General features: G+C 29.2%; 1 protein-coding gene across 1 annotated transcript in view; it reads right to left on the bottom strand.

The window, feature by feature from the left end:
• LOC117170665 (neuronal acetylcholine receptor subunit alpha-7) overlaps window positions 1-18,858 on the bottom strand; it is a 390,031-nt gene that overhangs the window by 13,020 nt on the left and 358,153 nt on the right. The window lies entirely within an intron of this gene.

The following is an 18,858-nucleotide window of genomic DNA, read 5'->3' as shown; positions in this document are numbered from 1 at the left end:
CGAAATGGTAAAGCCCCTATTCTAAGGATGAAAGATTATTGGTATTTTACTTTCCCTCCGTCTTGTATTCTTACATTTCTTAAATTCATCATCTACGCTTCGTTCTTTGGTCCTCAATAATCTCTCATGTTCTTAACTAATCTCGCTATTACTCTATTCTACTTTTTATAAACCTCAATCTCCAAGGTACTTTACCCTCTCTTAGGAAATTTACTCACGAGGGTTCAGTTAACTTGCAGCTTGAGCTTGTCATTGTTAAGGTTACTATTATAATTTTATTTCAATAGAAAAACACGCATTTCAGATTCACTCATACCCAGACAATACTCGAAATTAATTAAAAGGTCATTCGAATTAGCATTCATCGCATTTACAGAGTAGACAAAAAAGATTAAGTGTAAACGAGAATAACACTCAGGTGGATGAAACAGAATCATCTAGTTACATTTTTAACACTTGAAAATAGCATACTTACTTGTGTGTTTTACAGAAAAGTTGGCGAAAGTTACAACATACAACACACCTAGTTATCTACATTTTATATTGCATACAAGCATGCAGAGAACATAGAATCTATTAATCTAACAGTATACAGCAAAGTGCACTTATAATCTATTTGAGAAATATCTCGTTACTTTTATTCTTTTAGCAGCATTCAGTTGCCAGCGTAGCGCTGAACTTGATAAGTGGACCTTAAAAGATCCTGTTTTTATTTATCGAGAGCCTACTGCCTTCATTTTATTAATAAACTTCAAGAATTTAAAGACTTATTATCATTTAAAGCGTGATTAGGATGAAAGTTCGATTTCTCTCGAGTTTACCGAGCGATTCACTCTTTTTCCCCTAATTGCAAGCGTGAATACCGAATACTTTGAGAGCACTCGGTTGTTTGTTCTTAAGATGAATATTGATCGTCGCATACATATTTTTCTTTTTTACATTATTCGGGCATGCAAGCTGAGTTAGATAGAGATCTAAAGGTGGGATTCAAGTATAAAAAGATGGTGATGTTTGAAAGTAAATAAGTGAATAATGTAAGTCATAAAGTGAAACCTCCTCTATTTGGGTTTAATTTTTGATATTTTAGTCTGTCTTGTTTATAGCACAAAGTCTTTCCTTTAATACAATATTTTTCCAAGTTCATTAAACCCTCTGTGACTAGAAGTTTAAAAGTTATGATTCGTTAATTAACGAGACCGTTTTCTTTGTTACATCTTTAGTTGTAATAGATTTTAATTGCTGTAAACACAATTTTCATTTAGCTTCACTTAATAGGTCCTGAAACCCTATATTCCAACGCGTTAGACAACATTTTTCAGTGCTTAAGAAAAAAAGTTGGCGGAAAGGTGGGGAAGACTTTTTTTACAACAATAATAGTTTTTGAAACCAATTTTTTGATGAGTTGGAATTTCTTGCATCGTCTAAGACAAAGTGATACATTACAGGCTTTTTCCAGTTATAATAGTTTTATTGTAATAAACAGTGTTTAAACAACTTTTATAAACAACATTCCACAACAACGTTACATAATGATTGAAATTTTGAAAAATTGAAAGTGAAAGGAAATGAAAATGAAATTGTTCATGATTGGTAAAAATTGCATTAATTTTTTCAGTTACCGTTTGTTTAAAACTTAATTTATTATATTGAAAAACATTTACAAAAAATAGAATAAATTTATTATCTTCTGAATTTTTTTATTTAGCTCTTTTTCCTTGCAGATTTTTATTGGTTATTTAATTTTTAATTTAATTATCTCACACTAATGCGAAAAATGTACAAATAAAAATACTACAGTCAGAAAAGTGGGAAGAGTTCGATATAATGATTCACAGCTAATTCTGGCAAATACTATTAGTTTCACTAGTTATATAGATAAATAAAGAAAATATTAAGATAGTTGTTATATTAATTTGTAAAAAATTGTAACAAATAACTATATTTGAAGATTATTCATTTATTTTCGAAATTGAAAATAGTATATTTGTACAGAAGGTTTTCCCCGATGCTTTTTATTTGATAGGAATTTACGGATAATATTTCTTCAATTCTTAAAATCATAGAAAAATTTATTTTTTTAGGGATCTAATTTTTGCTACGAAAAAGACCGTAAGTAAAAATTGCGTAAGACATCTTACGTAAATTATGAACTGAAGTTAGGAGCGTATGATTTCGTGGCTATCATATTAATGTATTTACAATTAAGGGGTTAAACCACTGCAGAATTTTAAAAAAATCGAATTTTGTTGTTGCTTGAAAGGTGTTTTAGGTGATTTAAGAGTACTTACAACTTTAAACGCGTTTTTCTCCAAATCAATTTTTTTTAACTGACCGGAAACATAATTTGAACAAATCCTCACCGATCGATCTGAAAATTTTAAAATATATTTAAAATTGCTTTCTCCAGCGACGTACGCAGGATTTTTTTTATATTGCATAGTTTTTTATAAACAATTTTGTAACGATTTTTTCATGAAATTTCAAACTATTTTTCCAAAAGTGCACCATGTCGCGAAAGATCAATGTTTCGAGAGAAAAAAATTCTACGTTCGTCTTTTTCTGTTGTTCTATAGAATCGACAAAACTTTGGATGTTTGATCCAGCTCAAAAATTGCGATAGTTAGATTTCGGGCCGTGGACACCTTAAAAAAGGGCGCCGACGGAGAAAATGTATGTGCAAACTTCTAGCCATGTTTACTGAGTTTTTCGTCGTGAATTAATAGTTATTAGTTCTATATTTACTATTACTAAGACGATTCAGCAAATTCCAATTCATAGAGAAATGTTTCTTAACACGGAGAAAACGATATCTCAAGAATTGCAATATATACCGTAATTCCTGCGCTATATATCGCAATTATCACATTATAATAGCGTAAAATCGTGATATCGTACATTGTAAGATTTTACATTATATTATTATTTTATTATATTATATATAAAAGCGTTCTAGTAGTGGCTAAGCGATGTTAGTGCATTATAACATCGTAAAAATCTCCGGAACCTGCTTGTATGTTATCATATTGCGCTTTATTTCAATACAGAGGTTTTGCGATATCATTGTGCGATATTTTTCTACGTGAAAAACTATTATTATTTAAAAAAAAGTGTTTAACAACCCCTCCATTAATTTTGGATTCAAAGTACTAAAAAGAATGTTTTTAATATTTACATTAGACTATTGAGTTTAAGGATCTAATAAATAAAATAAGATCATAACTCTTAAACTATCAGGCACATTGGCTTCGATGGCAGCTCATTTTAAACATTTATAACATGAAATGTTTAGATTTTGTAGAACGCCCTTACGAACAATAGAAATCCAAATTTTACTGTATCGTTGCAGAAAATATCTCTTTTGTAAGGCACTTGCCGAGATCAGGCAGAGTATCGAAGGAGAGACTCCGCAATCAAGCCTACTAGACGAGAGAAATTAAGAATCGATAGAGAGTAAAAAAATTCGATTGCGATAACTAGTGATTCGAATCGATTCAAAGTGAAACAATTAAGATTGGAATGTGGGTCAGTAAAAAATAAATGGACCATCCGCGAGGAATCAGAGTTCACTGACTGCTGGAATATCTTTTTTGGATAGAGACAATAATTCGATGTCTCTTTAAAATAGATTCGACATGAAGTATAATTACTTCTCAAATTTCATAGATCAGTTATGCTCTTAATAAATCCAAGCACCAGTGCAAAAGTCAATTGCCCGCAGAATGTATGGGTCAGTGACTGACAGCGGAAAGCTATTTATCTAATGATCCTTTGTCATTGTTGTTTACGTCATTAGATTTCGTGGGTGTCAAAAGACAAAACTCCCAAAACAGTGTTTTGCTACGTTGAGGGAAGAAAGAAAACAAAGCTCATGGGAACAGATCCATCTACTTTCTACGGGTCGATTCCAGTTTCTGAACCATTTACTTTGAATCGATGCGAATTTCTGTTGACATCACACGAAGCCGTGGTCTATCGATTCAGGAATTCACTGCTTATCCGGGCTAGGACACTTGATTCCGGATAATTTGCGTGATTTAGAGTACTTGAGGCTTTCTCTTCATTGTCCGCTGTGTGTAAACTGCGGTTTCATCGGTTTTCGTATATCCAACATGAGAGGTCGCTTCGCGTCGTTTATCCTTCTTTATTCCATTTTATTCTTCTACTTCTCCTCAATCGAAAGTTTTTATGGTGAAAGTTTATCGAGGGTGATTTCAGGAACAACGAACTCTAGATAAGTATCCCACCGAAAAACAGGACTTTATTCTGAATTCAATCAATTTCAACTAACTGCAATTACTTTACAAATTAACTAACTAGTGTTCTGAACCTTTCCTTATAGAATTACAGGCTCATATACAGTTTTTTATTGTATCGATTTTCCTTAATGAAATAAATTTTCAATTTTTTATACTTCTTGCGTGAAATGAACAATTATTGATTAGGGGGACCGAAAAAACTCATCAAAGTTACTTAATTTTAGTGGTATTATCGAGGGAACGTCCATTAATTACGTAAGGACGATTTTTGAAAATTTAAATGCCTCCCCCCTATTGCAAGGATTCATAAAGTTCTTTTGATCCCCTTCCACTTATTATATAAGATTCTATATTTCTTACTCTATAAATCAAGAATATAATAATTATTTTCTCTGGAAGCGAGTCTTTAAAAGATTTAAAGGAATTTCAAAAGATTAATTTTGAGAGATTTTGAAATACTCCAAAAGAAGTCATGCGACTTGAAAGGCTTTTAAGAAATAACGAAGTATGTTGAGAAATTTTTAAGAATTTCACATGATTTTAATAGAATATAGGAGATTTAAAGGGATTTGAAGGGATTTATCCAAGAATCTCAAAGAGAACAATGAGTTTTAAAGAGATTTATAATTTTTTTAACGTTCTAGTAATATTTCGAAATATTTTTCAAAAGGATTGGTATCAAATATTTCTAAATAACGAAATAATAAAACAAGTAATGACACAATTTGCATAATATTACAAAAATAAATTTAAACGGCCAAAAATCTTTGCGAAAAGGTTTTGACTCCTCCCCAAAATAAGGATTCTTATGATTTTTCGTCCTTAACCCCCTTAAAAGCCTTAAATGGACGGCTCCCTAGAATGATAAATAAAATTAAGTAACTTTCAGTCTACAGTAAAAGTTAGAAAACTACTTTTTAAGAGAAATAGTAGTGAAATTTTATGCAACCCAAATAATGATTTACCATAGATGAACATTTTTTAATAGATTAACTAAGGTATCAAATGGTACAAAATCATTTGATGAGATAAAAATGAAAACATATATTTTCCCACTTTTTATCAATTTTATTTTTGAAATAATCATACATATATTAGGACATTGTACATTTAAAAAAATAAGGTTTTTAAGAAGATATTGCTTGAAAATTGAATTTTTATTTAGGTATCAGTTTATTATCGAACACACTTTTCTTCTAAGAATTCAAAAATATGAATTTTTCGCAAAAAACAAATTCTTTAACAGATTTATATACTTATTTAAAAATTCGTACGAGAATTTGTTACAAATAAGTACACTATTTGAAAAAGTAAAAATCAAGAATTAATAATCATTTTTATGATGTCGATTACATATTTAAATATGGCAGCTCAATGCATGAATAAACAAACTTATTGTACTAAATTATTATTTCGATAGACTAAAATTTTACTATCTAATTACTTAAATAGTTTAAGTTTCGCCTAAAAAAAGATCTTTGTTTCAATACTTAAAGATTCAATTCTTAGAGTTCCTCGTACAACAACTATACCTATCACAAAAATCGAATATTGATCACAGTTTTTACAAATTTTATTTTCTTAAAATTCTTGAGTAAAATAACCTTCAGTTAAATAATTATTATCTTGATTAATAAAAATTTTAAACAATAATTTCTAAAGGATAATAGCCAGAGGCCACTTATTGCGTTTTCAACTTGATTAAAATGTTACAATATTCCCTAAAATAGCTTTACGGAAGTTCTAGCACTACATAATTCAACGTAGCAATCTCAAAGTGGAAGGAAGTTCTTAAAAAAATTAATACCATCAAAATAAAATGATAATGAAAAGGTTATTGGACGTCGGAGATATGCGAGCGCAACAATTATCCGATGTAGTCAATTAAGGTGGAGCAAAAATTTAGTTCTTTATCATGCGCTGGGCTTGTTTATGTAGTATTTTTAACTTAATTGGATTGCATCAATTTTCTCTATACATGATATACGTGTTATATTTCTTTACATAATAGTAAGAAATCTCTACGACTAAACAAATGAAATACTGTATTAAAATAATTAATTAGGCATACTGTTACATGATTGGTAATGAGAGCGCTAGTGCTCAGATTGTGATTTGTGTCGACGCATATAATTTGAAACTATCAAAGCTGTCAAAAACCCATTTATATATATACAGGGTGGACACGCTGGGGCTTACATATATGGCGAATCAAATGCTACCCGAATTGCACAATAGCAGGGGAGAAGCCATTATACAGGGGTATTTTCATATTTCGCGCCTTTAAAGTATCTTTGACACAAGTCTCAAAACAATGTAGGTTGTGTTACATAGTAATTACAAATAATAAAAGTGCTTGATTAATAATGAAATGAGACATGTGAACTGAGAAGTAAGCGTCAATTTTTGTCTGTGCCAATAACATTATGGAATGTCTGCTGAGTGAAAATTACTATAAAATAGTAATAATATTCTGCGCTTCCAGTGGGCGAAGAGTGAATTATGTTTACCCCTTATTTATGGCATAAAAACAGGTATTTTATGAATAGACAGGATATGTTTTAAATAAAGTGAATGAAATATTTTACATGCGTAAACTTTAAATTGACATTACCTGCATTTACTTACAGCGATTAAGGCAAACAGGTGAATCTGAACATAACCTCGAAATAATGACAGATCGGCCCGGCATGTTTATTATACTTTCGATCGATTATTCTTTACCAAAGAAATGTTCGGTGGTTTTGTATGTTTATCACTGACAGTGTCGGCAGCGATAATTTAAGTAATAATTACTTATTAATAATTAAACAATCATTACTTATTAATCATTTTAAAAAGTTAAACATTATTTCTGAATTTAAAATTTGATTACCATTGTTTTTTACACAGATCAATCCTAGAAGAAATACACATCAGGAAATGCAGATAGAATTGGTGCATTTTAATCAACATTGTTGAAAATTTTTAGGGATTTTTTTCATTTTAAAAAATGTTTTCTAATGACCTCTTCTTAAAATTTGGTTTAATCAACTAATAAAATAAATTAAACACTTATTGGTGATAGGATTGTACCAGTAATAAATCTAGAAGAGAAATTTTAGGTCATTTGATCAATCGATAATTATTATAGGACAACCTTCAGTGGAAAAGATAACATCTGAAATAAAATCTACAGAATTAGTGTATTCACTTCTAACAGCATAATTTAAAGTTGAACGAGGCCTAAAAAAATACATAAAAATAACATTTTGAGTAGCTTTGAATTACACTCAAACATTCTTATTTTCTGATAAGATGCGAATAATGTATGAATTTAATTTTCAGACCTGATAAAATAGATAATTATAGAATAATATCTAAAAAAATTGAAATAAAAATTCCGAACTAAAATTTCGCTTCTACATTTATTTTCGATGCACTACTATCCTGAGCGATTTTTTAGTTTATTTCAGTAGTTGATCAAACAAAATTCTGATATGAGGCCCAGAGAAAACATTTTCTAAAATAAAAAAATTCCTAAAACTTTACTTTTTTAAATTTGTGCTTGTTAAAATGCTTCGACATTTTTTTGGATACAACGATAACATCAAAATGACTTTAAATTGATTTTAGCGGCTGATCAAATGCCAGTTTGGAAATCAGATCCAGATATAGCAATTTCGAGAATGGAATAATTTAAAAAGAAAATTGGAATGAAAATGCCTCCCTAAAATGTCACTTCTAGATTTCTTACTGATACAATCTTATCACCAACGAGCCTTTAATTTATTTTAGTGGTTGATCAAACCGATTTTTGGGATGACGTAAAGAGAAAACATTGTCTAAAAGAATAAAATTGCTAAAAACTTTATTAATTAAAATGTAGGCTTGCTAAATTGCTTCGAGATTTTTTGTGATACACCGATACCATCAAAACTACATAAAATTGATTTTAGGTGCTGATCAAATGCCAATTTGAAAACCAGATCCAGATATAGCAAGTTCGAAAATATAAAAATTTAACAAAAAATTGAAAAATAAATATCGGCGTAAAATTTCTCTTCTAGATTTATTACTGGGACAATCCTATCACCAACAAGTGTTTAATTTACTTTATTGGTTGATCAAACCAAATTTGAGATGAGATCCAGAGAAAACATTTTCTGAAATTAAAAAAATCTCTAAAAATTGTATCAATTAAACTCCGGGCAAGTTAGATTGCTTTGAAATATCTTTTTGATACGCCTATACCATAAAAATGACTCAGATTATTAATTTTAGGCTGATCAATCCCCAGGCTGGGGATAGGGTCCGGAGATAAAGATTTTTCAACAATGCTTATTGAAATACACCAAGCCGTAATTCACTAATTCCATCTGCATTTACTGATGTGTATTTCTTCTAGGATCGATCTGTGAAAAAAAACAATGGTAATCAATTATTAAATTCAGAAATAATGTTTAACTTGTAATTATTATATAAATTGTCGCTGCCGACATACAAAATCACCAAACATTTCTTTGGTAAAGAATAATCAATCGAAAGTATAATAAACATGCCGGGCCGATCTGTCATTATTTCGCTGTTATGTTCAGATTCACCTGTTTGCCTTAATCACTGTAAGTAAATGCAGGTATGTCAATTTAAAGTTTACGCATGTAAAATATTTCATTCACTTTATTTAAAACATATCCTGTCTATTCATAACATACCTGTTTTTATGCCGTAAATAAGCGGTAAACATAATTCACTCTTCGCCCACGGGAAGCGCAGAATATGATTACTATTTTATAGTATTTGTCACTCAGCAGGCATTCCATAATGTTATTGGCACAGAAAAAAATTGATGTTTAGTTCAGATGTCTCATTTCATTATTAATCAAACACTTTTATTATTTGCAATTATTATGCAACACAACCTATATTGTTTTGAAACTTGTGTTCATTTGAAGTTTCGAACGCAACCATGGAAACTATGATAAAGTTGATCCGAAGATGCACGGACTTGACCGAATGGTCGATCATGTATATATATATATATCATTAATCATCTTAAATTAATACGGTTGCACGCTACAAATTTCTCGACCCTTTGTTTCTTACAATTACGTTACACCTTGGCGCAGCATTTGAAGCGATTCTGCAGGGGGTTTCATATCGGAAATTCCGCAAGTTGAATAGTGACTTAACACCTTTAATATTTGTATAGAATACAGATTTTAGGTAGTCAAATTATGTTGGGATTCTTGATAGTTTGATATCTTAAATTGAGATATTATATGATAGACTTCTATATACATACAGATAAAGGGATAGTTTAATTTTTGACGGAAAATTACTTCTTACTCTTTTTTTGGTGTATACAATTTAAAATTTTATTTTAATGAAGGTCAGCCGACGCATCATTTTCCTATGGCAATGTTTTGTTTTTATTTTAGATTAGTTTCAAATTTACTACCTCTGGGAAATGGAATTCTGCTATTTTAACAATCAATTGATTCGCGATGGACTTGAATGTTGAATAAACGTGCAGCGGAATTGCATTTTCATGTTATTAGGGGACACGAAATGAATACTGAGATAATTGTCAGCGTTATAGTTAAATTTTCTCATTAATTATTTCTTTAATGACAGGATATTTCATCGACTAGAAACTAAATGTCTATTTAAGTGAATTGTTTCCATTTCAGAATGTAATTTGAGTTTAAAGTAATTATTCGATATCATCTGACTACTGTTAATATCGAACTCCAGACTTCTTGAATATATTGCACATTTTATGTATTTGCAGACATTTTACATTATGCAGATTTCAGAGATCATAGTAGTTCAGTAGTTAAATTGTAGGGAAAATAAGAGTATTTTATTTCCAAAAGGGTAATAAAGCAAAATTAATAAAAGTAGCGCTTTCAGAATAAACCACAAATTTGATAAATCTAGAAATCAAACACTGATGAAAATTGATATCATCAATTCAGAGGTATTATATTTGTACAATATATCAAGTATATTATTATTATTCATATTTTACATTTTATTATCTTTGTATATTAAGCATTTGCATTTTTGTTAAAAATTACCAATTTCCGACAAAAAGCACTAGAAAACCCCAACTAAAATTTTGTTTAAAATTGTAAGTTTAATTTTTGAAATCAAATGTTTTTTCAACCCGATTTCCTATGAAAAAGGCCAAAAAACACTATTATTTTTCGAATATTGTAAATATTTTTTGAAACTTATTGATTTTATTTTGGCTATATCAATTTTGAATAAAAATCACTAATACGGCATAACAAAAATTATTCAAACTAGGCGCCGCGCTCCTACAAAAAAGGGTTGCGTAGCCTATTAAGACGTTAATTAAGTCGTTCAAAACACCCCGGCCATACTTTCTTCCCCCTGCTCCCTCTATGTTTTCCTTCATCCCCTTCCGTTACTTTATCTTTCTTTTCCCCTCTCTTCTTCAAATTCTTCCTCCTATACTTCCCCCTCTCCTTACATCGCCAGCTAACACTCCCCTTTCCCCACAAACCCTTCCCTTTAATACCAACCCTCACTTTCAATAATTTTTCCTACCTTAACTCACTTTTTGTCACTTCGCCTACTTCTCCACCCCTTCATTTTCTACCAAATCCTGCTTTCCCCTGCCCCTCATTTTCCCTCAATTTCTCAACATCCACTCACTTTTCGTCACTTCGCCTACTTTCCCACCCCTCATTTGCCTTAGTTTCCCAACTGTCTCGCTCTTACTATCACTTTTTCTACTTTCCCCATCTTACTTTACTTACTCTTGATAATTTTCCCTCCCTTCTCGTCATGGGAGAAAAGTACGACGGATATATGGACAGACATTGGATTTAAATCTTATTATTTTTCTTTTGAAATACTAATTTCAGGTAAAACCTATTAATATAAACTAAAGTTGTTGAAAAATTGTAAATATTCTTTGAAATCTATTGATTTTTGTTTAAAATAACCGTTTACTGTGAGAAAAATTAACATAACCTGAAAATGTTCAAAAATTGCGGATCTTGTTGGAACTATAATAATTTTTTCTTAAATACTAATTTTTGTTATAAAACTCTAACGTTACTTAAAATTGTTAAAAAATTATGAACCTTCAAAATCTAATGATTTTTCTTTAAAAATGTTTATTTTCGATAATGAAATGCTAATAAAGCCAAAAAACGTAAATTTTTGAAAAATAATTTTTGTTTGAAAATCCTAATTTTCGGTGAAAAAAACTAATATAAAACATGTATAATATTTTACACAATTTTACTAGATTTTCTTTTTTTCTATGTGTTTGCGCATATCGTCGACAATTGGCTTTTGTATTTTTTATCTGGATTGTAGTTTCTCTAAGCTATATTCACAATTTATTTATGAATGGTTACAAGTTTCTTATAGTTTAAAATAAATATTTTGCAGCTAAAAGAAAAGGGAAAAATTGAAAATGTTTGAAAATGTTTGAAAATGTGTAGATTATAAGGGCATTTGAGAAAATATGAGACAAAGGGGAATTGGGGACTGAATGTTATCCGTGTGAAATCACAATGTATAATTTATTTTTGTTACGTTTCGGGTACGTTGATTTCAGATCTAATATTATATCGTATGGAATCATTAAAAACAGTTAAAAATGAGAATTATTAGTTTATGTTTTGAAAATTATGAAACAGGAATAGGAGTTGGGCGAGTGCAGTACTCAACAAGGTAAACCAACCGGGGGGTTACGTGCATGTGCGAGATAACGATAACTAGATAATTCGATAGCGAGATAATTCGCGATTGAGGTATTTTTCAACACGAGGAACATTTTGTCAACAGTCCATTTGTAGTCGCTTTTATGGTAGGAAAGAATACTGGGTTCCTTTGATACATCTCTTTATAACTTAAACTAGTTCCTGAAGCGAACAGAATTAAAGACGAAAAGTACAATTAATTTGCAATTTAATTTCAAAATTTCGTATAAAAAATTTGCAGAATTATGAAGCAAACTTGATGCGAAAAAACACCATTGCAACTTGATTTGAGAAAACACCATTAACTGCAAAAAATCAAAACATGAGTTTTTTATATCGTTGGAATCGTGAAGAAAAGATGCACCTGACTATTACAATAATGTTTTTAAATTGTTAATAAATTTTAGAATAATTATTGCTTAATTTTGGAAAAAACGCCGTGAACTGCAAAATTTGGCGAGTCGTGATTTGGAAGAGAGCCGTAACTAACCGTAAACTGCAGGCTCAAATCATGGACAGCTGAATACGTCACAGAAAAATTCGAGAAAAAGCCGCACCGGGCAATTACGGACTTTACTAAGTTATCGGGCGGTGATCTCGGGCTTTCGTGAATTGCAAGAGTCCGTACTGTATTTATTTTAAGCTGCAAAATTCTTTTGCCGTGAACAGCGTTTTCTTAAATCACAACCGGCCTATTTCTGAGTTCCGTGGTTCGGAAAGAGCCGTAACTGCCCTTTACGGCGTTTTCTGAATTTCAGCATCCCAATAAACACCGCTAACTGCATTTTAGATAATTAATTAACATTTTTAACCCTTTCAGTTATAAAAATGAAAAGTTTATATGCAAATTAGTCAAGAAGAACAAAAAAAAACTGCAGAAAATGAATTAGAATGCGCGATACACGCGAGTAAAGATTCGAAGAGTTTTCGTCGATTTTCTCAGCTTCGTTCATTTTGCAGTTAACGGTGTCATGCGGTACATAAAATTTAATATACATAGGTTCTTAATGGCGATTTTGTATACAGAGGCTTTATATTTAATATGCAAAGGTATATTAAATGTATATTAAAAATTTTTAACGTTGGTTGTATCCTATCTAATAAAATTGATGAAATGAAATTCTCGGAAGTCTCGGACTTTTGTCGATAAATAAGTGATTGGTTGTATATTTGGTCAATTTGCAATTTACAAATGAGCAATTTTATTTCTAAGAATTTATTTCTAAAAGAGAAAATTTAAATTGTAAATCAATCCTTAATAATGAAAGCAAGAACTCTGTTTTTAACTTTTTGATCAAATGTTTTAAAAACGAGAAAAGAATTCTATTCTTTACCCCTTTCTTATATTAAATTAGATTATATTTATTCATTTAATAATAAAGATTAACAATTTTCTGCACTATCAATTTAGGAAATAAAAATGCCTGATTGATTAATTTTATTTGATGATCAAATTTATTTATGAATGTTGCTAAACATAATTGATAAAAGAGACAATATTAGTTATTATGGTTTTTTAATATAGGAAAATAATTCTGTTATGAACATTTTGCTACCAGACAATGATCTGCAAACTTAAATGACATCTTGCAATTTCAGAAAAGAATTTAGACATTTTTAAGAACAACTTTCTTCAACTTTACAAGATTACAAAATATTAGGAAAAAATCGAATACCTAAAGAGATATTTGGAAGTTTGCAAAATAATTTTATAGGTCTAATAATTTTATAGTCTAAAATAATTTTATTATTTCAAAAAGTTTTAAAAAAACTAAAACACAATGTAGATTTGTGAAGAGTTCGAGGATAAAAAATATTTTAAAACATTAAAGATTTTTTATATTTATAAAAAATTCTAATCATGAAAGATAAAGAAAGTGTTCTTAGAAATGTTTTAGATCTCCAAATCTAGAACATTTCTGAAAACATTTTCTAAAAGTATCTACTTTTTCAACATATCTGAAATCTTCAAAAATGTTTATGAATTTTCTTTACAGACGTAGGAAAATTATAACACATTAATAATACATAAACAAAAAAACGTAAGAAATATATCATTATTAGAAATTTGTATTTTGCGTTCAAAATTATTTTCCTGTTAAAATTATGATTTGATTTTTTTTCTTTGTTCACTGAAAAATCTGTTTTCGTGGAAAATTCAACAATTTTGTTTAAACTTGGTCTTTTTGGTGTGAAAATTCATCACTTTTGGTAAAAATTTATTAATTTTTTTATTAAAACTGCAACATTTTGTTTTAAAATTCAAACCTTGTTTGGTTGAGGATTGAACTATTTTGTTGAAACTTTATTTCCATTATGAATTCAACGGTTTTTTTTTATCTGAAGTGAAATTCGTTTTGTATAAAAATATTAGTTATTACATTTTTTATCGAGAATTTATATTTTCGATTAAAGATTCACATTTTTAGTTGAAATTTTAACTTTGTTGAAAATCAATATTTTTTGGTTGATGATTCATAATTGTAGTGGAAAATTCGTCTTTTTAGTATAAAGTAAATGTTCTTGATAGAAAATGCATGTATTTGTTAAAAAATTTAAACTTTTCTTAAAAATTAATAAATTTAGGGCTAAAATTATTATCGGTTTTGTATATTTAAAAAATATTTTAACTTTCTTATTAAGGATACAACTGATCGAAAATTAATTTTTATCGGTAAATGATTCAACTTTTTCGTTGAAAATTAGTCATTTTTGAATAAATTGAATTGTTTTTAATTTATAATCAAAATCCTTTTTTGATTCGAATATAAATCATTACATTTTTCTTGAGAGTTTATATTTTTTGTTTGAAAATTCAATTTACATAACCTTCAAAATAAGGAAACGGATAAACCAAAAAATAAACAGTTATTCGAAATTTTTGTTTTATATTACAAATTATTTTTCCCTGAAAATAAAAACAGACTGTCTCGTAACGCGCGTTCGATGATGCTAGTGTCGACAAACTTTATTCTCAAAACTATTAGTAAAGATGTTAGTTTTTTCTATCCAAAACTTCTGATTGTAATTGCCTTTGGTTTAAAAGCTTATTTTTTAGTACGCTTCGATATTTTTTCTGGGATAGATACGTTCATTTTTTGGTAAATATAGTTGCAACAAATTAAAATATTGCCAAGCCAAACCTTACATTTTCCATGCGGTTTCGGTGAAAGATGGTCTAACCATTAAGTTCCCGCAGCCATAAAATCATGTTTTTGGACGGATGCCAAGCGGCTGTTTATATCTTGCATTATGGAAAAAGAGATTTCCGAATATACCTTTCTATTCAATTTTACTGTCTGTTTATTTAATACAGTGGTGGTGGTGTAATTTTATTAAGTCACTATTAAAAGTACGATAATTTTCGTAGGAATTTTATCAGTAAAATTGCATTAGAATTATAGATATTTTTAATGGGATTTTAAAGGTAGAAAATGTCTTTTGACTGTTCTGCTGCGCCAAAGAAGTAACGTTCCTATTTACATTTTAATATGAATCTGTAACCAATACGAAGCCAGGATACAGGCAAATATTGCCTAACGAGGACTTTAAAACACCTCTAGAAACTCGGTAATAGTACCTCGATATTCCAAAGATTATAGAGAGCAATACAACACCCAGAGAAAAAGTTGTGTTGAAACAAAAGCATCGTCCTTTTTCCTATTTTGTTTTGAACAGTGTGAAAACATGTTTTACACAAACATAATTATTTGGCTACAAGATCAGGTTAAGTTTGTTCGCAGAAGGATAATGTTTGCTGCAAAAAGGTTCCTTTTAAGACAAATGAAAATCCTCTTAACATTACATTCAAAAGGATATTTTATTTGAGTCAAAAAGCATTTTTCTGACAAAGAGGAAATTTTTATGAGTGATTCGTTCTACGATGAGAGTTACTCTATATTAGGGTGGTCTATTTTATAGATTAAACAAAATCTATTTTAGTTCATTAAAAAAAATGTATTAATTTTTAACATATGTTTATATAAAGTATTTTCAAATGGCGTATAGCATGGTGATTGTGACATTGTTATAAATAAACATTGAATCAATTCAAAACAAAATAACTCCTGTCTATTGAAATAATCATGTTTTCACATATAAAATACTATTTCATCAGTCTTGAAGGAATAAAATAGTATTTATACTATTTTATTCCGGTATAAGTTCCTATTTAAAAACAAAAATTCGACCTGTGTGACGTCTAAATATTAAAGGGTTTTAATTTCAATTTTCTTAACACTTCTTGGTTGCAAAAGGAACACATTATACATCCGGGTTTAGGACTTTGAATTTTTATGACTTCACATTTGTAAATCATATATGAGGATTTGCTTTTTGAAGTAAAGAAGTCTAAAAAATAAAAAATAGTCAACCATTTTTCACTACCTTACAATATGTTGGAGTTACGAAAGTTGAGTTTTTCAAAAGAATAATTTATGTACATAGTTTAGGATCTTAATATACAAAATATTGGAAATTAATATAGCTTGTATTCTGAATCTGGAAAGTTTTATAATTTATACACATTGAGTATTATTATTTATTATTAGTATATTATTATTAATATTTTATTATTTTTATTTCTGTAATTAGTGCAACCAATTAAAAATGTTGTTGATCTTGATGTTTTTTAAATACTGACTGATTTTGTTCATCAAATAAGAATTATATATTTTTATCATGCGTTTAAAGGTATAAAAATAAGATAAACAAGGAAATATTTATAAAATACAATAATATCACATTTTTAGAATTATATTAATAATAAAAACCAGCTTAAGTGGAATTATTAGCAGAACTTTTTTCGCATGCTTATAATTTTGCAAAACTTAAATACGACCTTAGACATTATATAAGGTCGCATTTAAGTTTTGCAAAATTATAAACATGCGAAAAAAGTTCTGCTATTAATTCCACTTAAACATTTTAATTTTATTAAGGACATTTTTATCTTTATAATTGAAGCATAATTTGTGAAATAAATTTTGAATTTGAAACCTCTGTAAAAATTGTTTCTTTTTAATTAGCGGGATATTTAAACTTTTAATATTTTGATTAGTCAGCTATATAATATATTTGCTTTAATAATTTAGAAATTTAATTCATTAATAATAATAGTGAACATAAATTATGTTAAAAATCGCTAGTATAAACATTTTTCAAACAGGATTAGTTTCAACGATTTTTCAAAAAATTACACGATGAAAATTTTTGTAATAAAACTTAAATGAATATAAATTTCAGTTAATTTGATTGATTTTCATTGAATTTATACGAGTATAAGATATTCGGAGATATAATTCAACAGACGAAAAAACTGAGTTTGATTTCCCGAGCGAATAGACTGAATAGTTTGGTGACCAAAACTGTAGCTTGTTTGATTTCTGAGGAAAAAAAAAATATATATAATATATAAAAATAAAGACGTGTTGTTTAGAAATCGAAGAATAACTTTCTGTTGTTATCACAATCAATTCGAAAATATTAAAATTAGAATACCCTTATTCGCCTTCATATTCGCTACATGAACAATGGATGATTATAACATAATATAAATTACATCAAAGTTTGAAAAGAAATGTTATGAATAAATTCTGAAATTCGAGTCATCTTCTAATATTGACAATTGACTTTTTATACATACAGAACTAATATAACTTTATTTCTTGTCTGTTGCACATATTGTGGAGATGCAATATGCCATCAATAATTTATAACTCAGCCTCCGAAACCATTATTGGGCAAAGACTTCTTTCCATCTAGAATATCCTCTTGATGTCGTTTGGGCGATAAATCTTCATTATTTATTATTCACAAAGTTAGCTGCAGATGATGAGGAAATCATTATGGCAAAGGGAGGCCCCAAGAGGCCATAAGCTAGATATATATTTATGCTAGGCACGTGAGACTTTAGCATTTCGGTTTCCATAATACTGGTATCATCATATACAGAGAAGCGGGTATTTGCCTACTAAATTCCATTTTTTTGGCACTGGTCTCCATTTCTGCCGTCAAAATAGGAAAAGTAGTAACTACATTGTGGATAAGTCCCCTACCAACTTAACCGAAATTGGGATGGCAGGGGAATCATCCGAAATGTAGTTACGACTTTTCTTGTTTGGTTGGCAGATTTATCTTTATTTTATCTATCCATAGCAGGTTCATGTAATTTATTTTGCAAACATTTTCATTCCATTTTCGAAAATATTTTTTTTACGATCTCATCTAAATTTCACTATGATCAAGAAAAATAAGTTGCTTTTTACATGAAATCTTTTGTCTCCTCGAATACTGTGCCGTGCAGTCAAGCAGCCGAGAAAAAGCTTCTGAGTATCGAACGTGTGCACCAGTCACCGGAAGCTCAGAAACTTTGCAAGTGATAAGTTTGGAGCTCTGTCATCAATGAAAATTGAGACTTTTTACTTGTCTGCTTCTGGATTTGTATTTGTGGTCGATGCTACGAAAAAGTTCTTGAGCTCCCAGGTTCTGCAATTGAAAACGGCTTATTGACGCTCTTATGTGTAAGTGTCAAGATAAGCGAGATCAACTCTTTGCCGTCTTCTTCACTTTTGTTGCGAATAAATTCTTTAGAATAAACTCGCTCGCTCGTGACTGCTTTCATGAAGGAAATTCTATTTTCCCTTGAATTATCCAGGCAAATGATTTCCAAAAGAAAATTTTATGAAAACATTACTTTATTTACAGACTTTTTTTACTGAATGCCCTATATCAATTACTGATATTTAGTGTTCTTTTTCCAAATAAATAAGATTTTATTTTATAGATATTTGAAAACTTTTCTTTATTGGGATTCATAAGGCTGTTTTATTGTATTTCACTGTTTAGTCTAGAGGGATCAATTTATAATAAAAATA

The sequence above is a fragment of the Belonocnema kinseyi genome, chromosome 4 (genome assembly GCF_010883055.1).
Source record: "Belonocnema kinseyi isolate 2016_QV_RU_SX_M_011 chromosome 4, B_treatae_v1, whole genome shotgun sequence".
NCBI lineage: Eukaryota > Metazoa > Arthropoda > Insecta > Hymenoptera > Cynipidae > Belonocnema > Belonocnema kinseyi.
The sequence above is the reverse complement of the archived record's forward strand: the minus strand, read 5'-3'. Positions and strand labels throughout refer to the sequence as shown.